General features: G+C 40.8%; 1 protein-coding gene across 20 annotated transcripts in view; it reads left to right on the top strand.

Annotated features, from left to right (window-relative positions):
* Positions 1-20,936, top strand: part of CLASP2 (cytoplasmic linker associated protein 2) — a 7,203,062-nt gene that overhangs the window by 5,761,876 nt on the left and 1,420,250 nt on the right. The window lies entirely within an intron of this gene.

The raw sequence follows: 20,936 nt of genomic DNA on the forward strand, positions 1-20,936 counted from the left end.
TTTGTTGTTAGTGAGCATGAACACAACATTTACAATCCCAAGCAATAATTTAAGCCTTGAATTGCACGCTGGAGAAAGCCATTGATTTATGGGCTACATTACATAGAAAGCACAGCGAACTAATGACCCATATAGAAATCACAGCGTACTAATGACTTATATATTGAGTGCTGCTTTAATTTAACATCAGTGACTCTCCCAGTTGAATTGCCTAGGTAAATTTGATTATAGCAGGAATAGTCTGTGAGAGACGACTATCAGACAGTTCTAAAATCAATGTCTGCTTACAGAGCACTTTATTTAGTGAGCGTTCGCAATGGGAAAAACATGAAGATGGTAAGTATAAATCAAAGCAGCCTGAACAGTGGAGGCATGCACATAGTGCTGTCTATCAATTCCGAATTGGTTGTGGGAAACAAAACTGAAGCTTACTCAGCAAACAACTCTCATACCAGCCCTTGGGGAAGCTAATGTAAATCCCGCGTTCAAGCATTTACTTGGGGAGAGTACTTGAAGCGGGAAACCAGAGTTGAGTATAACATTTTAAACAAGTAGCAAATAGCAGTGAACAACACACCAGTAAATCGTCAGATTGTATGGTGTATGGCATCTTGCATACTACTAATACCATTTGCAAAACTGCATATGAGGACATTACAATGGTATCTGAAAAGCGTATGGACTCAACACAGCCACAGCTTGGAAACAATAATTCCACTCATTCCCTGCCTTCAACAGGAGTTTCTATGGTGGGCTCAGGCATGTCACCTCAACAAGGGTCAGCCTTTTACCTTACCCACAGCCAGGCAAACTATAACAACAGATGCATCGGATTACACCTGGGGAGCGCACATGGCAGGACAGTGTATTCAGGGCAAATGGTCTGCAGACCAAAGGCATCTACATATCAATCAAAAAGAGATGCTAGCTGTACAAAATGCCCTAACAGCTTTCAAGGACCTCCTACATCCAGGACAACTCCTAATAAAGACGGACAACACCACAGTGATGTGGTACATAAACAAGCAAGGGGGCACACACTCCTACCCCCTATGCAGACAAGCAATGACCTTGTGGAACACAGCACTGACCTACCAAGTTCAACTACAAGCACAATTCCTGCCAGGAAAGAAAAACACATTGGCAGACAATCTAAGCAGAAACATCATAGATCCTCACGAGTGGAAACTGGATCCACAAGTATTCGCAATGATAACTCAAAAATGGGGGAGCCCAGACATAGATCTGTTTGCTTCCCCCCAAAACTACCAACTACGGAAATTCTGCACAAGGACATACCACACACTAGCTTGGAAAGTGGACGCACTCTCATTCAGTTGGAAAACATTGGCAGTGTATGCCTTTCCTCCACTGCCTCTTCTGGCAAAGGTGCTGCTGAAAGCCAGATTAGACAGGCCACAAATGATACTCATTGCTACAGACTGGCCACACCAACATTGGTATCCAATACTAAGGAACATGGCTCAAGGCTAACCATGGATTTTACCTACAATTCCGCACCTGCTCACTCAGCAAAACAATCAGATTCTACACAGCCAGCTCAGGACTTTAAATCTGGCTGCATGGCAAATTGCTTAAACAACCAGTCAACACTTCTCTCTGAAGCTGTGATGGATGTCATTCTGGAGGCCAGGAGGCCCAGCACCAGGAAAGTCTATTCAGACAAATGGAAAAGATTCTGCGCCTGGAACCAGACTAAAGGCCAAAATCCCCTTGTACCAAATATTCCTCAGATTCTTCAATATTTAACTGAGATGTTGCACAAAGGACTTTCCTTCTCATCTATTAAGATCCACGCCTCAGCTATTTCAGCTCAATACAACACGGATCCTCCTATATTTTCACATCCATTACTAAGACAGTTCCTCAGAGGGGCTAAGAACATAAGACCGCCCCGGACAGCACTAACACCAACTTGGGATCTAAACTTTGTTTTGGAAAAGCTTACACTACCGCCCTTTGAACCAGCTTTCACAGCTGATCTACAGTTCCTATCATGGAAAACTGCCCTGCTGCTAGCAATAACTTCAGCACGAAGAGTCTCAGAACTACAGGCCCTAATGGCAGTGGAGCCTTTAATCATTTTTCATCAAGACAGAGTCTCTTTACGAACTAACCCCTCCTTTATGCCAAAGGTGGTATCCATTGTGGCCCTAAACCAAACCATTCATTTGCCCACCTTTTATCCAAACTCCCAGAACAAAGGGGAAATGCTCCTACACTCTTTGGACATTCACAGGCAATTATGTTACTACTTGGATAAAACTAAGGCTTTCATAAAATCTGACCAGTTCTTTGCATCCTGTGCTGCAGGATCACAAGGAAAAGCTATCTCAAAACAGACCATTTCAAAATGGATAGGACATTGTATCCATTTCTGCTACACACACCATGGGAAATCTGCGCTTTGTAACATCAGGCCCCATTCCACCAGGGCTACAGCGACATCAACAGCCTTCCTCAGAGGGGTACCAACCAAGGATATTTTGGAGGCTGCAACTTGGAGTTCAGTGCACACCTTCACCAAGCACTATCACTTACCTCTATACTCTAAAACCAGAGCTGGCTTTGCCACTGCAGTTCTGCAGTGCCTACTAGCCTCACCAAATCCTGTTTAGTTCCACCACCCATCCCTAGCTTTGGGATTCAACCCAAGTGTGATGACTGCAGCAGTGTAACACGATGAACATAGTACAGTTTTGTACCTACCATAAATGTAGATGTTCGAGTGTTCACACTGCTGCAGTCCAGGTTACCCTCCCTTCATCCCCTCTGAACTAGCTGGAGTTATCGATACCTTTCTATCCTATACAACCTTTGTGGTGTATTTGCTTGTAACTGAAGGTATTGTTTTTTTTTATTTATATATTTTTTTATTAGCAATATGTATTGCCTACCTATTGGGGGCACCTGACATCTGGGGCAAGAAAAACTGAAGAAAATGGCGTCGGATGCATCTTATATACCCCTGGCGCACTGACGTCAGGGAAGAAGTGACAGCAACCGACGCTGGACCAAGACTTTGGAACTCTGGCCGACTGCGGGACCGCCTGACGGCAGGATAACCCAAGTGTAATGACTGCAGCAGTGTGAACACTCGAACATCTACATTTATGGTAGGTACAAAACTGTACTTTTCTGATTATGAAGACATGCCCTTATCTGCTTATGAGGATTCAGATGCAGGGGAATCCTTTCCTTCTGCCTCTCCTCCAGAGGATTTTTCTTTTGGTGAAACCTTACATACCTTGAGAGAGCATTTCCATTGGGAATGCCAGGATTATCCTTAGTCCAAAAAGAGACTCGCGGAATTTTTAGATTTACCACAGCACAGACCCTTAGCTATTCCTCCTGTGCTGGATGTTGTGGATATCTTTATGGAATCCAGTCTAACTCCTGATACTCTACCTCCTGCTCCCAGGAAACCTGACAGGTATTACAGAGTCCCTGACTTATACAAATTTATTTTCAAAAATCCAACTGCTGACCCAGACATCATCTCCCAAGGACCTAAAGGAATAAAAGCAACCACAGCTAAGAATCCCACCCCTTCGGACATGGATTCCCAAGCTTTTGACATATTGGGTAAAAAAGTATATTTCTCTGCAATTCTTACCATTAGAGCATTAAATTGTCAGTTCCACATGCTGAAATACCAGCAACATACAATGGAACTTATTAAAAAGTATCTACCTTCCCAGACTGTGCAGAAAATAAAGAAGTACAGGACTTTATGCATTCTGCAAGCCAATTTTTCTAAGCATACCCTGCAATGTGTGTTTTGACGCCCTAGAAACATCCTGCAGGGCAGCAGTCACAGGTTTTGTAATTAGAAGGCATGCTTGGCTTAAGGAACAGACCTTGCCAGACCATATCAAATCAAAACTATTGGACGCACCGCTGAACAAAGACAATCTGTTTGGCACCAAAGCAGAGGAAGTTTTAAAAAAGATGGAAGAAAAAGCTAAGTCTATGCAGACAGTTAAAGACTTTTTGCAAGTCCAGCCTCCGAGATTCAGTAGGCATTGCCTCTGAAAACATTGGTCCTTTCCAGCCCCCTCAAGGCCACTTCAGACTAGACCTATGGGAAGCAGACCCCCCCCCCCACCCCAGGCAGCAGTCCCAGGGAATGCAGATATCTAAGCAATGGGAGTACCTCCACTACTAAATGAGGGAGTGCGAATCCACCCCTTATGGAAAGAATTCACAATGGCTTTTCCAATCCACCTCTTACCTCTGCCCACCTGCTTGTACCCCTCAGAGGAAAACTTGCTTCCCATGCAGAAAACTGGGCCTCCATCACCAACAATCGATGGGTCCTCAACATAGTGTCCCAGGGATACAAATTTTATTTCCACACACTGCCAACCCCAAAAGGGTTCCCATACCTTCCTCCAAACCAGTGGGCAGAGGCACAAAACCAAGTTAATTCCCTGCTCTCCATGAGGGCAATTCAGCCTGTTTCTGCAGACCAGATAGGCCAAGGTTTCTATTCCAGACTTTTCCTGGTACCCTAAAAAGAGGGCACCTGGCACCCAATTTTAGATTTATCCATTCTAAACACCTTCCTGGTGGTACCAAAATTCAAAATGCTCACCCTCCAGCAGCTTCTTCCTATATTGTCCAAAGATGCCTGGTTAGCCACCCTAGACGTAAGAGGCCTATCTCCACATCCCAATCAAAGACTCTTGCAGGAAATATCTATGTTTCAGGACAGGATCTATGCATTATCAGTACTTCCCTTTGGCTTATCCACTGCTCCCAGAGTTTTCACAAAATGCGTGGCTCCAGCCATTGCTTTTTGCAGACAAAGAAATATTCAAATTTACCCCTACTTGGACGATTGCCTGATTCAGGCAGGCTGTCAGGAAAAGCTGTTGCAGCACCTGACTTTTGTAAAGGACCTACTTATCTCACTGGGGTACACTATAAATGAAAAGAAATCCAAACTAGTCTCCAGTCAGTAAATTGTATCCCTGGGAGCAAGCCTGGACACAGCATCCCAGATGGCCTTCCTTACTCCAGGAAAAACAAGCCTGACAGGCTACTTCTCTCAACTGGTCACCAGAACCCAGTTATCTGCAAGGAAAATCCTGCAAACTCTAGGGTTCGTGGCCTCCTGCATTCTACTAATTCCATATGCCAGGCTGCATATGAGGAAACTTCAGTGGTACTTAAAAAGCCTTTGGTGTCAACATTCCCAGGACCTGGAAACTATAACACCTATGATACCTTGTCTGAGGAAAGATTTTCTTTGGTTGGCAGCAGCATGCAACCACAACAAGGAAGTTCCCTTTTCACAACCCCACCCCACACAGACACTAACCACAGATGCATCAGACTATGCCTGGGGTGCACACCTGAACGGCAGGTGCATTCAGGGCCAGTGGAGCCCAAATTCATCTGCACATCAACCAAAAAGAGATGCTAGCTGTTCAGTACGGTCTGATAGCTTTCAGATACCTACTCTCTCCCGGGCCTCTACTAATCAAAACAGACAACACCACACTGATGTGGTACATCAACAAGCAGGGGGGAACCCACTCTTACCCACTCTGCAGGCTAGCCATGACCCTTTGGAACACGGCCTCAGCCATGCATATTCACCTGCTAGCACAATTCCTGCCAGACAACCAAAACTCTCTGGCAGACAATTTAAGCAGAAATCTCTTAGACCCACACGAGTGGCAATTAAACCACAACACCTTCAGACTCATAAACCCAGAAATGGGGTACCCAAAAGGTGGACCTATTTGCCTCCCACAACAGCCACCAGCTCAGCAAATTCTGCACCAGGAAACCTCACAGCAAGGCCTGGAAAGTGGATGCCCTATCCTTCCAATGGGTAAATCTTTCAATCTTTGCATTTATCCCTCTACCTCTTCTTGCAAGGGTATTACTCAAAATAAGGAAGGAAAGACCAAAGGCAATCCTGATTGCCCCAGACTGGCCATGCCAACACTGGTACCCATTACTGTGAAGTCTGTCACCATTGTCTCCATGGCACCACCCTCAGATTCCAACTCTTCTGACTCAGCAGGAGGGAGAGTTCTTGCATCCACAATTGCAGGCTTATTCCTTGACCTCTTCTCCAGTGGCCAGCCTAAGCAAGCAGGTCCTGGACATTATATGTGAAGCCAGATGACCCAGCACTAGAAAATCCTATGCTGAGAAGTGGAAAAGGTATTGTTCCTGGATCTAGGCTAAAGGAGCTGAACCAGCACAGCCCTCTTTATCTCTCATCCTGGATTACCTAGCAGACCTACTTCACAGAGGCCTGTCGTTCTCTTCTGTTAAAATCCATGCCTATGCTATCTCTTCTCATTACAGCACAGAGCCACCTCTCTTTTCACACCCACTCATCAAGTAGTTCCTTAGAGGGGCTAAAAACTTAACGCCACCCAGAAGAGCCCCTACCCCTGCGTGGGACCTTAACTTTGTCTTTGAAAAGCTCACTCTACCCCCCCGTTTGCGCCTGCAGGTTCAGCAGAGTTAAACTTCCTGTCTTGGAAAACAGCCTTACTTCTGACCATCACTTCAGCTAGAAGAGTGTCTGAGCTACAAGCACTCATGGCTGTGGAACCCTTCATCATTTTTCATGCTGACAGGGTCTCCCTCAGGTCTAACCCTATTTTCATACCTAAAGTGGTGCCCAGTGTGGCTCTTAACCAATCTATTCATTTGCCCACCTTTTTCCCTAAACCTCATGATAAGGGGGAAAGGATCCTGCACTCTTTAGATGTGCACAGCCAGCTCAGATTCTACCTGTGTAGGACTAACCCCTTTAGGAAGTCTGACCAGTTACTAGTCAGCTTTGCACCAGGGGCAAAGGGCAAGGCCATATCAAAACAAATAATTTCCAAATGCATAGCACACTATATCCATTTCTGTTACAAACACCATGGGAAACCACCCCCACATGGGGTCAGGACACATTACACTAGGACAACTTCCACCTCTGCAGCCTTTCTCCAAGGGGTCCCTACCAGGGATATCCTGGAAGCCGCAACATGGAGTTCTGTTCATACCTTCACCAAACATTACCACCTGCCTACCTTTTCCAAATCCAGGGCAGGCTTTGCAGCCGCAGTCCTGCAGGGCATACTAGCAGCCCCAACTCTTCTTGACTGCCTCCACCCGTTCTTCAGCTTTGAGAATCAACCCGTGTGTGATGACTGCAACAGTGAAACACAAAGAACATAGTACAGTTGTGTATACTTACCATAAATGTAGATGTGCGAGTGTATTCACTGTTGCAGTCCTGGTTTCCCACCCTCCATCCCCCTTATCTCTCTCTCTCTCTCTCTCTCTCTCACACTCTTTACAGGACTATTTGGTATTTACTTTCTACTGGTGGTGTTATTCTACCATAACGTAGCTCCCTATTTGGGGGCTCCTGACATTTGCGGCAAGAAAAACTGATGTAATGATGTCAGCTGCCTGTTTTTATACCACTGACAACCTGATGTCAGTCCTGGAGTGATAGCAACCGATGCAGAAATACTAAGCCTCTGGTATTCGGGCCGACTGAGGGCTACCCCTGGCAGGATAACCCAAGTGTGATGACTGCAACAGTGAATACACTCGAACATCTACATTTATGGTAAGTGTACACAACTGTAGTTTATAGTACCACTCTACTCAGCCCTTATCACACCCATCATTGGCTACAGTGCCCACTTTGGCATGTACCAAACCAGGCACTTAACAGTTCGAACACCCTCAAAGTTTCTTCATCACTAGAATCCAGGGTATGAGTACCCTGTCCTTTACAGATCACCTTAAGGCCCTGTCTCTGTACTCAGTTTCCTACAGGTTACTGAGAGGCGATGTATGCCTGGCATATAAGGCATCTTCAGACCCCGGTCTGATGGATGTCTTGCACATCTGCAAAACAAACAACACCAGAAACATTAGCTCCAGGGAACTAAACTTTGCCTGTGACATAATAGAACATGCTGGAGAGACCAATATGTGTTTCAAGAGATCCCTGTGCTATGGAATAAAACTCCCCATTGATGTGAAGCGGAGTTTATCCCTGACCCTGTTGAAATGAAACCTTGATCATTGGATGGTAAATCTCAAATTCACCCCTGGTTTATCCGCCATGTCTGTGATGAACCGAGGTTGTCATTAAGTAAACTAATCACCAACTAATATCCCCCTCCCCCATAATCCTTACTTATCTCCTTACTAACATACCCCCCCGTGTAGTTGTCCAAACATGGGAACAAAACTGGGTTTGGTTGGGTTGGGTGGCTTGGCTTCTAAAGACTCTGGTAGTCGTTAGCGTAGTATGAACCAGTGAACCTATTTATATTTCAGTTTGTTAGTAAATAATCCCATCTTACATGTTACTGTCTGTCATGTTAAATGCATAATATAATGCCATCTCAGAATTTACAACAATAGGTAAGTCATCTGCATAAAAAATATACAAGGGAAATGTAATAGTCAGAGTTGCATGTAATATTTAGGAACTACAAAGATCTGATCTTAACATTCATAAATTCGTATGTATGTTGTTATTATTTGTATTACTGGAGCTTTTCTCCCCAGGACTCCATTGAAAATGGGTTCCTTGTGGCCCAGTGGACTATCCTGGTGAACAAACTGCAAATAAATAAATAATAAATCACAGCAGTCATTATTAAACGAAAGAAAGGGCATCCCTGTTTAACTCCTCTTTTAATTTTTATTTTGTTTCCTATTCATCCATTCACTACTGGAATGATCCATGACCTGTCATAAGTATCTTGTATAACTGGTCATATACTTGAATATATTTTTTTAATATATTCCATACATTACCATATGCAGTGGTATCAGATGCTTTAGTACTGTCACATGCAACCTAATACTGTCTACAGTTTTCCCCAAGTAAGATCAGTATTTTTTAAATGATTTATGATGTATTCCAAATATATCAGGGTCAGAAAGTTAATATGCTACCCTAGTAGTCCTCTCTTGAACCAATTTACAGAGAATCATATAGTATGTGTTTTTTAATAGTAAAGGCCTCCAGTTCACTAATCATTCTGTACTTCCTGTCTTAACTATGAATTCCAGAATGCCCTCACAAGTTATATCATTGTGTATCCCTTGTTCTAACCATTCATTTAGAATCTTAAGGATGATTTTCTTTTGTGGTTCTGACATATCAATATAGAATCTAATGGGAATTCTGTCAAATCCTGGTGAAGTATCCTTAGATACTTTCTTTAAAACTTTTTTTTTTTTTTTTTTTATTCTTCCAAAGTAAACTCTTTTTCAAGTTTCTGATGATCCTCCATTCATAACTGTGGCACTGTTTAAACTTGTTGATGACCTGCTTGTTCCTCATACATTTGTGAAACATATTTTTCTGTAACTGTAATGATATTTCCTTTTGAAGTTACTAATAAACCATCTACTTTCCAAGACCTGTAATATGACTTATTTTCTTGTTTTGCAGCCTTAAAAATAAATGGAGAAACATTTACTTTAATACCCTTAACACAATGTTTTTGTTTATTTAACAGATCCATTCTTTCCGCCATTAAAGAAGTTCATCTTTTTTTTTTAATTCTAATATACTGAAGTAAAGCACTTTCATAATCTTGTAATGTAAGTTTATAATCCAGTTTCTTCTGTTTCCATTTTTCTATTGTTTAATATTCTTTTCTTATAACTAATCCACTAATCTGTCCATGTTGGACAAAACCCAACTAAATGTTGTTTCCATAGTAAGTTACTATCTATTTTTCTTGTAATAATATCCAGTGTACTTCTAATTATTTTTGGATGGTACAGTGGTGCAGCGGTAGAGTTGTCACCTCACAGCAAGAGGTTCTTCAGTTTGATTCTCGGCTGGATTGCCTTCTGTGTGGAGTCTGCATGTTCTCCCTGCATGCGTGTGAGTTTTCTCCTGGTACTCCTGTTTCCTCCCACATTACAAAGACATGCATCTGGAGTGTTTCTCCTTGGGCCTCTGCTGAAAATTGGCTTCGTTCCAAGTCGGACTTTCCTGGTAAACAAATGTTAAATAAATAAATTTAGAGCTCCGTTTACCCCGTTGTGTGTGTGCCACAGGGCTTCTGTTATCATGTCTTCTCTTGCACTCCTGTCTGCATTCTCAGGTGGTGCCACTTGCACATAATTTATATTAGCAATCGTGTCATTATGAAGTTGACCTACCATATCAGATAAAGCTCCTTCACTTAAGTCTATAACAGAAGGATGATTTTTAGCAGGTGACAGTGTTACTTTCTGTATAAGTTATCTATTACTTCCACTACTGTTGCTGTAGTGCATCATCCTGATATTGAGCCTATGGCTTTTGCATTTCCTCCAGTACCTTTCACAGTGAGAAACCAAATACCCTTTCTCCTTCACATTGAGTATACCTATATTTAGTACAAGATGGTATAAGATGTTCTGAAGAATCACAAAAAAGCAGGACTTTGGTTGACCATTATAGGACACATATGATTTAAAACCGTTTATGTTAACAGCACTCTGTATGTGCACCAAGGCACTGTCCTCAGTTTTTAACAATACCCACGTTTCCGAAGCCTCATCATACATTTTCTTTATTTCATAAAACTTTTGATAATGTGGAAAAAATATGATTTAGTATGCATAGTGTCCAGATCCACAGAAGGGAAATGCACAATTAATTATTTTTGGAACAGTATATAATCCTAAAGTATCATACGATGCCCGTGTCTGACAGTTTTTTTTGTCACCTTTTCAAGAATTTTCAGCATATGTTAAATTTTTCAAGTTGATATCACAAAAATAATTATTTCCAGTATGAATGAAAGCATGTATTTCATTCATAGAAAATCCAAAAGGATGTGCTGTAGTATGCCAAGTCTCATGTCTTTTAATATGAAGCCCATTTGTAGACAAAATTCCCACTACTAGCAGCTTCTTAAGGTGATACGCAATAGTTTCTTGAATCTTGAACTATCCTGCACTGCTTTAGCACAAGTTTTAGGGAGTACAGCCCCTCATAAAATGTCCTTGTCTCTCTCTGCACCATCAAACCTCCTGTAACACAAACCAAGGGCATGGATGTTTCCATATCTTTAACCTTTGATGTTATTGTCTTAGTAAAACAAAACAGATTTGTGCCATCTGCCTTCTCACAGCATTCCATTGCCTGACTTCAAGAAGCAGCTGTACAGTCTAACAGTTTGTCTGCATTAAACAACCAAGGTAAGATGTCATCAGATAAATCTAATAGTATTTCAGCAGTTAATTCTCTTAAACCATTTGGGTTCTCCTTTATGTTTCTTTCCAGTTTGTGACCACCATATGCGTGTTATGTAGGGATGTGGAAATCAAAAAGGGGAGGGTCTCCACGGTATTCTGGTCAAATTTCCCCTACTCATTATGAATATTACTTTGGGTCTCCAAAGAGGCCATTGGCTTTTTGGGGCTAACTTTATTAACACAATATAAATAAATAAAAAAGTAAAATAAAAAAAATGTAAATCTTGTATATATTATCAATATTTGTGATAATTTGCCACTGTCATGGTAGTTTATTCTTGTACCCTGTACTATACACAATATATTCAACACTAAACAAAATACTACTTTTCTTTGTAAGCCAATTTGTATGTAAATCACATCTCTGTGTTATTGTGACTTTAGTCATGACTTAAGTCATGGCTGTAAAGGGTCCTCAGACCAGCGCAACTACCAGTTTAGCAAAGGGGTATCATACATGTTGTAGCTGCAACCCTCACCTTTTCTGAGATTGGCAAAAGGTCTTATTTATTTGTCATCTGGGTTGGTCCAGCTGAGCGGAAGGCCTGTTTTCAGTGGAGACCCGAGGAGAAAAGCTCCAAAAAAAAAAAAATACAAGAAGTTAACCTGCATAAATTCATAAAACAAGAAAGTTACAGTTATATCATACATTCATAAAGCAGGAGCACTTACATAGTTGTAATGTTTCACATATTTACAATGACAGAAGTTGAATAAAAGATATATACAAAGATAAAATAAAAAAATAATAAAAATGCTGATTGAAACATCATATGAGAGTGTAGAGAAAGAGACTAAAAAAGAGAAAAGCGAAAAATCAGATTTAGGTTCATGCTAATAGGTCATAATATTACAGTAAACGGATACAGATAGTGAAAAATGTTTTAGTGTTGCTATTAAGAGAGAGTATAGGTAGTAGAAGGCTGCAAGATTTGGAGTAGAGAGTGGTATAGAGAGGAGGGGTGGGATTAAGTAGAAGGCTGAGAGACTTTGAGTAGAGAAGGGTTTAGGTTCACCTTTGAAGCAGGTTGTACATTTGATGTTAGGAATATTTGGTGGGAGATTGTTCCAGGCTTGGGACACTGTGCCTTTATATAGAAGTGCACCAGTTTTTTTTTTGGTTTTATAAATATTAAGGATGTGTTGATCAGAGCTGTGTAGAGTTTGAGAGGGGGTGTAGTGGGATATGAGATAGGAGCGAGATGGACAGTCTAAGGGTTTGTTTAACAGGGTGTAGGTGAATTGTAGTTAGGAAAGAAGTTGTAGTTGGGGGAACTCAAGCCATTGCATTTGTTTTAAAGCGAGGCAATGATGGGATTTGTATGGCTGATTGCTGGCAAATCAAGCTATGTTGTTACAGGTGTGTTCCAGTTTGGGTGTTAAGGATGGTTGTGGAGATGTAAGTATTGGAAAGGTGTATAAAAGACAGGGTAGGAGGAAAGTCTTTGCCAGAAAGGGTTTGGAGTTAGAGGCTAGTAAATGTTGTGTTTCTGTAGAGTAGACCTGTTTTTTGATTTGTCTTTTTACTAGTGTTGTATATGGAGGTCAAATTTTAATTGGTCGTCAATTGTAATACCAAGAACTTTAGTGTGAGAGTCAGCTTTGATAAGGGCATTGTCATGTGATGAGATGGTAAAGGTGGTTTTATGGTGGAAGAGGGATTTACGTGGAAAAGGATGACTTTTTTTAGGGGGGTAAAGGATGAACTGGTAGCCATTGTTCGACATTGTTTAAATGTGTTTTGAGTGATAGAGTAGAGGAGAGAGATGTCATCAGAGTAGGAGATGAGAGTAGAGTCATCTGCATGTTGTATCAGGGAGGAGGTGGTGCAGGAAGAGTGGAGGTTGTTTGTGAAGATGTTGAAGAGAAGAGATCCCAGAATGGAGCCCTGTGAGACACCAGTTTGGATGGGTAAGAAAGGGGAGCAGGTGGAAAGGCACCTGACTGACTGAAGCCTTTTGGAAAGGTGGTTTGAGAACCAGAGAATAGCAGAGGAGGGGAGGTTGAGGTCAGCTAGTTTAGTTAGTAGTTTAGTGTGAGACGGTGTCAAAAGCTTTTGAGAGGTCGAGAAAAAGACATGAGACCATTTTTAATTTACTTACAGTAGTTGTGCGGTGATTCACGTATTTATTTGCAAGTCATTTCATGACTAAATGATTATGTCCTTGTTAGTAATGCTATAAATGTGGAATTAACAATTTTTATAAGTATATAGGGCATAAAGGTACTGAATTTCATTTCCAGAATCAAGAAAAGGTTAAAGAACAGCAATGATCAGATATGAATCCAAGATGGCAGACTAGGGTCAGTCAAGAGGGCCAGAGTAAGCGGAGTTTTAAAATTTGGGTTGAGATTGATGTACCTTGGGTTAAAGTGATGGGGGCAGTAAAATGTGAGATTTGAAAAGTGAACAGCCTACATGCAGAACCCATAGTACGAGATGGAAGAAACTAGCAGCCATCATGCAGATGCTATTGAACCACTGCAAAAAGAGAGTCAAGACGTTATAAAGGATAAATTTGTCTCTGTGATTACATGATTGATTGAATTAAGGCAAAAGCCAAGGAGACTTTTGAAAATAGTGCATACAAGAGAAGTATCTTTGCTATTGAGGTGCCTGGTTCAGGACCGGACAAGACAGGACTGAGAGGCTTTTCTGTAGGGAAAGTTAGCAACCCAGACAGGTGAATATGTAGTGCAGGTAAAAATTGAGAATGCACACAGTTTTTTGCCTGATGGATAGTGTTGAAACAAGCAAGACACACACTAATGAGATTCTAAACATACAAGAAGGGAGGGAGGATCAGTGTTTATCATTGCTTTGACATCTAAATAAGATGTGTAAAATTAGCAGTAGATAGGTGTACTTTGATAATTTTAATTCTTTTGCTTGACATCAAGGACCAGAATTTGTGTTGCTATTAGGCAATCTTGACTGAGAAAACTTTGTTTTTATGTGATGTTCTTCATGCTTCACTGTTGCAGTCCTGACTTATGGAATTTCCTGCTTCGGAAGCTCTTGGTCGACCTGACTACCAGAGTAAAAATCACACCCTTCCCTGAGGTGGCAGACGCCCTACCCTGACATTAGGACTATTAAAAGGAGTAAAGGATAAAAAGATAAAAAGGATAAAAAAGGATAAAGGGAGCTAGCCGATGCCATGACATCAGTCTTTCAGTAGGAGCTGGAAGCAATTGTGAGTGGGTTGGTCGGTCCGCACCAGAGTGAGAAATTCTTCTAAAGCTGAGTACCCTATTGGGGAACTCTTTTTCTTACTTGTGACTCGTGTCAGATAAAGTTAACAACTGTCCCTGTTGTGGTAAACAAATCCCACACAGAACCTTGTGTGTCGCTTGTTTAGTCCCAAACCACGACTTCCCAAATTGCCAACTGTGTACTCTTTTCAATACTAGGACTATAAGGCATAGGGTCAAAATCTTGTGTAAGCACTTTAGTCAGTAATCTGCTTCCCATCACATGGTGGCATCAGTCGGTCGTCCCAAGGTTGAGTTCCCTAAGCGAAAAAAGGAAGAAAGACCCAAACTTAGGGCTTCAGATGACAACCTTTCTCCATCCACCAGTCCCCCAAGGCTCATTATCGCAGAAGGAGGAGAGGTACAATCGCAGCCCCTTTCTGCGAGTGAGGTGGTGGCTCACGCCTCTGATGAGACAGTCTCGGAGTCCGACATGCTGTCAGGCCCCTCAACTTCAGCTCAGGCCTTGGCATTTTGTTCGTTGGTCAGATCCAGTGTTGCTAAACAGACCTCTGCTTCTGGCGAATGATCCTCAATTGACAAAGGCCCTTCGGAGCGTCCGCCAACATAAGGTATTTCTTTCAAGGAGATAGACATCAGAGTAGTGGATGTGCACAGGCCCAAGGCAAAAGCTGTACTCAGTCTTACAGCTTATAAGCAAGATTTGGTCAAGTTGGCCGAATACCTTATTTCTTTGGTCAGAGGCAGGCAACCCCCAAATCTTCACCAGGAAAAAAGAAGAGGGACCCTAAACCTGAGACCTTTTCTGAACCCCCCCCAAATCTTCACCAGGAAAAAGGAAGAGAGACCCTAAACCTGAGACCTTTTCTGAACCCCCCCCTTCCTTACTTCCTCTGAGGATTCTGATTCAGAAGAGGTGTTGTCTCCTGCTTCACCCCCTGAGGACTCTACCTTTGGGAAGACACTACATGCTGTGAGAGAGCTTTTTCAGTGGCAGGCACAGGAATACCCTCAGTCAAAAAAGAGGGTCAGGGAGTTCCTTCATCTCCCTCAACATAAATCCTTTTCTATCCCTCCAGTTTTGGAAGTGGTAGAAGATGTCTTTATGGAATCATCTGTCAATCCAGATGAAACATGCAAGACACATTACTGAGATTTGAAACATACAAGAAGGAGAGGGAGGATCACTTTTTATCATTACTTTGACATCTAAGTAAGATGTTTAAAATTAGTAGTAGACAGGTGTACTTTGATAATTTTAGTTCTTTTGCTTGATTGACATCAAGCAATCTTGACTGAGAAAACTTTGTTTTATATGTTTTATCAGTTAGAACTTTTGTTGTATTTCCGGCAAGATTTAAGAATTTGATAGGCTCCTAGGTTGCATTGAAGATATTTGTGAGTATAGTCCTAAAGATTGGGAATTGATGGTCTGTATTACATAAGTTATTACCAACAAAGCAGTATGAAGTAATTAGATGTTCTGTTTTGAATCAGTTAAGATATTTATTATTGTTTAGAATTGGAACTCTGAAAACACATATTGTGTAGATAATGCATTAAAACAAGTTTGGTAAAGTGAAGGCGGACACTGATTTGAAATTGACTATTAGTGCTACTATGTTGAACTATATGCTGTTTAAGTTTTCGTGAAAAGGGTAGCAATTTGGTGTTTTAATGAAAATATAGGATTACTAGCTAGGTGTGTTGCTTGTGGGGTGGTAGATTTTACTCTTCAGCACTGGGTGGGTAATATGAGGTATGATAGCTTAGATGTTTTTTGGAATGAAATTAGAAGATCTGTTCGTAATGAAGACACAAACAGTATGTATCATACTAAAGTAAGCAGGCAAAATGAAGGTGGATATTGGGTTTGTCTCAAATCAAATTAGCAGTGTGTCTATTTGCATTATTATCATTATTATTATTATAGCCTTCCTTCTGTCAAAAAGTGTTAATAGTTGTATCTTGAAATTAGATGGAAATGTGCTAGTTGTAGGCAGTCATGCAGAGCTGGGGGCAGTCTTCTTTACCTACAGTGTGTGCATTGCATGATTTATAATAAGCTAGAAGTGTGAGGATTATTCTGATAGGTGTTTTTTTTGCTTGAAAGAGGGAAAGTTAGATTGTGGGGTTGGGACAACTGTGTGGTGAGGAGTTTGTGAGGCACCTGGCAGCTTTTGACTGTTATAAGTTAGTAACAGAACAGGCAAGTTTATTTGTTGTGCTGGTTGAAATATTTTTTTCTTGAGCTTTTATTATTTTCGGAGTTACAATGCTTTCTTCTTTCATACTTTGTGTGCATGATTCTGAGATTTATTTGTAACTGATGAATTTGTTTGAATGCTAGAAAAAATAAAAAGTCAGAGCTTAAGATGGATGGTGTTTGGAAATGGATATTTTAATACAGAGTTATATAGCAAGGGATGAAGACATCATTTCAGATATGGGATTTTAGTTTTGTAATATGGAATGTTAATGGTTTAAATAATAGAGTCATGAAAAATAAAAGCTTTCCTTACCTTAAAAGATTAAAATCTTGTCTATTTCCACTATAAGAAGCACATTTAGATGATGGGGATGATGCTTTGATGGAGGATAATTAGTTGTGGGGAGTCTCATCTTTGCTCACAAAGATAATAAGAAAACATTCTTTGCAAGTGGAGTACTTCTTCTTGGATGAGAATGGATGATCTGGTTCATCCTGCATTACTGATAAGAGTTTCTAGACTGACTCTGAATCACCTTAGCACTGTACCTCTCAACCTCTCAGTACAAGAAATATGGACAACGATAGAGCTAATGGGGGGACAAAGGCCCCAAAATAGGGACAGATTTACAAATATTACTCCCGTAAACTTAGAAAGTTGCTAGAATAACAGGTTATGTATTATTATTATTATTATTTTTTTCTGAAGGATATGAAGTCGGAAACTCAAAGGACTGTCATTATTTAGTATTATTTGCAATCCTCAATGATTTGCCAGAAAACCACAAATGTTATGAGGAACAGGCAGGCCGGAGGCCTCAGAAGAAGGACGAGGAAAGAGCCCTTTTAGAATGAGCTTATTCTTCCTGTTGATCAGTGCGTGGGGGTTGATGCCCGTGCAAATCAAGCAGGAGGTATCCAGGTGTGGAACACCCAGGCATGGAGCATAGAGTGTGGCCATCTGAAGGGGCTAGTTTATGGCCACACTCTGCACATTTCTTAAAGCCTGGCTTTGGGGTCTCAGCCATGGCTATAGGAAAAAATTCAGACACACACACACACTTGCGCGCTCACAAATAGGAGAGAGAGAGAGAGAGTGAGCGAGACAGAGCAAAGGGTTGTTTTTTTTTGTACAGAAGCGACACCTGAGTGCAAAAATGGGTATGGTGAAAAGAGAGTGAGGAGGAGAGAGAGAAGAGATGAAAGAAGCAAAAAAACTTTCACTCACCCACTCAGGAAATTCAGAGCTGAAGGATCACACTGCTGTTTAAATGCACATCAAATGAGAACTGGGGGAGGAGGGAGACAGAGGCATTATGGGTAGGGGAGAAGCTTGGAGCTTGGATCCAAAGCTGAAGTATGCAGCAGAGTCGTATCTGTGGCCGGATCTGGGTTCCTCAGGTTGAAGGCAAATGCGAATCATCAACTTGATGGAATGCTATGGTGAGTACATAACTTCTTTTTATAGTATTTTTACTTCTCTCTACAAGGTTCATTGTGCTATTCCTCCTGTGGACAATGGTGGCTCACTGGAGCCAAGCCTTAAACCCTCCCTAAGCTACAGTCAGAATATCTAAGTTATCTTGGATGCACCTTGCTTGGTGTCTTTCGGTCTCTAACCTTTCTCAGGGCACCTTTTCCTTCTCCCATCCCCCCCTTGGGTCTTTCTGCTCTAAGATGGGGGCATTTTCAAAATCAGACTCTCAAGGGTGTTTGGTCAAAGACTGAGACCACCCTGTGCAATAACATTCATGAAATGAGAGCCATTCTCCTCCGGTTGCAGACGTTGGGTGATTTCTTCCCTCATGGAGTGATATTTTAATTTTTTATCTTTTGTTCACCAAGTTAGTTCCACTTTGTTACTATATTCTCTTCAGTCGAAACTTTAGGTAGTATTCTTCCCGCCTAGAGAAACTTTGGTCAGGGCACCAAAGAAGTTTTCCTACTAAAGAATTTATGTTTCTGGAGTATAAGATAACTGGAGAACATATATTTGGAGAGCTCTTTAGACAGCCATATTTTATAAACTATGATACTTTATGGAAGTTGCAGATGTGCAAAGAAAAATGAAGTAAATAGATAAAATATTACTTTCTGCTGTATGGTGTGCTTGGATAAAAAGTGTTACATGAGATAGAGAGTTATTTTCCATCTATCTGTCCATCCATAAGCCCTTTTCCTATTTATGCACATGGAGGTTGGGGTGTCACTTCAACAGTGATAACCAGCTAGAGCTACGGTTCACACTGCCAGGTGGCTAGCCCCTGCCATGGTTGTTCTTCCACTTCACACACTGACATGCACACTCACAACTATGGCCAGTTTAGTGTCCCGTCCACCTACTGCGTGTCTTTGGAATGTGGGAGAAATCCCACACATACACAAGGAGGGCATGCAGATTCCACAGAGAAGGCATCCCAGCCATCAATCAAACCAGGGAACCTCCTGCTATGAGGCAACAATGCCATCTGCTGTGCCACTGTGCCGCTTTTGTTTGCTGGGTTTATCCAACTGATTTATTCAAAATCCCCTTTTCAGTGTAAGCCTAGGGAGAGAAGTTCCAACATGTTTAAAATATTTTTAAACATACATTTAGTAATTGTACGAACAGATAAAGTAATATTGTTAATTAGGTTACATCATATGACATTAAGGCAACTGTTACAGTATAAAATATACTTATGTAGTAGATGTTGAATATTGAGCAGTTGAGGTATATTATTGGGTTTGACAAATACATAATAGAGCTTGTGATTAGTACTTAGAAATGCAAAGAAATAAAAGTGAGGGGAGGAACTTGATAGGGTAAAAAATGTTAATATTTTAGTTAAAGGTGTGGTATAAGGCAGGTTCAGAGACAATTAGTTAAGGTTATCCTAAGGATTGTATTAGAAATAGAGGTGTGGGTGAGCAGCATCACATGTATATGGCTTAGAATTCCTAGTAAAACTATTCAGGTATGGGAGAAGAATGATTGTAGGATGTAGGAGTTTGAGTGAAGAAAAATGTTTTGAAGATGTAACAAGCTGAAGATTTTACTTGCATTTATCCTTGAGATATGCATTTCATTGATTTGCTAAGTGAAGTTTTTTTGTGTTTTAAATGAGTTTACATTCTGAATTGATTTCAGTGATAGTGGGATGTGGTTCCATAGTTCAGCTGCATTATTTTAATACAGAGAGTCACCTGCAGTAGTGGATAATTTGGTTATACTGATTAATAATTTTTCTCTAGACCATAAAATTCTCTTAGAGGAGTAGTGTTGTGTTGTGTTGTTAAGGGCTGGGCAGTTTTCTGGCTTATAGAGAAGTCTGTGTATTGTAGTTAGCAGAGAAAAAGCTAATGATGATAGTGATGTGGTAGTTCTAACCAATTTAGTTCTCTAAGTGCTAGCCAAGGTATGTTCTATTGTTATTGTTTATGACATATTTGGCTATTTCATTATAACAGTGCTCAAGTTTTGGACAGTTGTGAGACTTTACGATTAGTGAGAATTGGGACAACATAGAGGTGAGATGGCAGTAAGAAAGTACAGACGATAGATAAGTCTGGCTGTGTCAGTGAGGTAGCTTTTTACTTGGTATAATGCACCTTTATTTCTATGATTTTTTTTAACATGTTTGATACTTTGTGGTCAAATTTTCTACCGGTCATTTATGCTGATAAGTAATATTTTTTTACGTTTACTTATTCTGCTATGATAGTGCTGGGACAGCCAACAGTGAATAGTGCTTTGATGTATTTTGGGGCAAAGAGTAGTAGCCTTAGCTACATCAGTAATATCCTGCCAAGGATATAACAGCTGGCCAGCTTCCAAAGCTTTACGGCACCTTTTCAAAACTGTCATCAGATAGGTTTGGGCACCAAGCCCTTCAGAGTTTCATACCTTTGAAGAAAGTGCACCATTGTAGGCTTTTGAGGATCAACGGTCAGTTTGTGCCATTCCCTTGCTGGGCATACAGGTTCCTTTTGCTGAAAAACTTTCCATATGAAAATAAATTATTTATTGTACTTTCCTGTTTAGGAAAGTTATCTTTAAGCTAGGTGTTTGTGTTTTAATGGACTGACATGAGACTTGGTTGTACTTTAAAGTGAGAGAGCACTTATTTTCTTGTCAGTTTAAAAGTTGTCTAAAGTAATTGGAAACAGTTTTTTATATGGAAAAATTGAGTTTGTTTTACTTTTTTGGAGATATCCAAGTGTTTTAAAGTGCCTTTTACCATATTTTTAT

The sequence above is a fragment of the Protopterus annectens genome, chromosome 3.part0, assembly GCF_019279795.1.
Source record: "Protopterus annectens isolate FY-2018-M chromosome 3.part0, PAN1.0, whole genome shotgun sequence".
NCBI lineage: Eukaryota > Metazoa > Chordata > Ceratodontiformes > Protopteridae > Protopterus > Protopterus annectens.